The sequence below is a fragment of the Sinocyclocheilus anshuiensis genome, unplaced genomic scaffold (assembly GCF_001515605.1).
Source record: "Sinocyclocheilus anshuiensis isolate Anshui unplaced genomic scaffold, SAMN03320099.WGS_v1.1 C32430292, whole genome shotgun sequence".
Classification (NCBI taxonomy): domain Eukaryota; kingdom Metazoa; phylum Chordata; class Actinopteri; order Cypriniformes; family Cyprinidae; genus Sinocyclocheilus; species Sinocyclocheilus anshuiensis.
Window position 1 is genome coordinate 1 of NW_015616302.1, and position 941 is coordinate 941.

Here is a 941-nt window from a genome sequence, read left to right on the forward strand (position 1 = left end):
TGCCCTGACAGACAGCATTCAGGCTCCAGCATGCCAAGTCACAGCATCAACACGAAACTTACAGTGGGCCATTGCACATGGTGAGACCCGTTTAAAATAAAACCCCTTTAGTTTATATCCTTATGCAAAGTACTTTGGCTGTAGATAAAATGATGATAAATGTAATGATGATTTTGTGTAAATTGTTCCAGTCATCCCAGAGAGCCGCTGTCTTCAGTTTGAATGTGGTGTCAAGGTACAGCTAGGTTTCGCTGCAGAGTTCTCCAACATCATGATAATCTACACTCGGATATTGGAGACATCTAAAGACATTGTGTCCTGCTCTGCTCAGCTCTCTGACTTCACAGAGGTAAACTGACTTTCTTGTAGATCTGCAAAGAATGTGTTGAATCAGTCCTGAGAAAATATATAACATAAATATGCATCATTAATTGCTGTCCTGTGAATTAATTTCCATGGTCTGCTTCAATTTGGTGTATCTTTGGTTGATTGTCAAACACATAGCCAAAGAAGCATTATTTACAGTTTTGACAATGATATAATTTCAGGGTCCTGAAGTAGACCTGAAGCACAGCAATCAGGAGAGTCTTCACGAGGCTGGCAGCTTACTACTGTCCATGGATGATCTACTGCCTCTGGAACAACCTCGGCTCTTTACTCGTATTAGTGCCCTGCAAAGGCTCAAGGTACAATACGTGTACAATATAATACAGGGGTTGGTCAAAATAAGGGAACACCTGGGAAATATTACTTCCTTAAGGTGTTTTACCACCATTTGCCTTTAATACAGCTTCCAGCCTACTTAAAATAGATTCATAAAACTTCTGAATATTCTCCAGTGGAATGTCATCTATCAGCCAATTGTTTCAGAAAAGTTAATGAAGGGAATCTGCTTCTCACTCTTCTCTCCAAACTGTCCACAGTGGATTGATAATATTCAA

The 941-nt window shown here is 40.0% G+C and overlaps 1 long non-coding RNA gene across 1 annotated transcript; it reads left to right on the top strand.

The window, feature by feature from the left end:
* Positions 1-680, top strand: LOC107682642 (uncharacterized). Its single transcript, XR_001633549.1, has 3 exons — positions 1-80; positions 192-349; positions 549-680. It is a non-coding gene; the product is annotated as an uncharacterized LOC107682642 (long non-coding RNA).
* Positions 681-941: the final 261 nt, after the last annotated feature.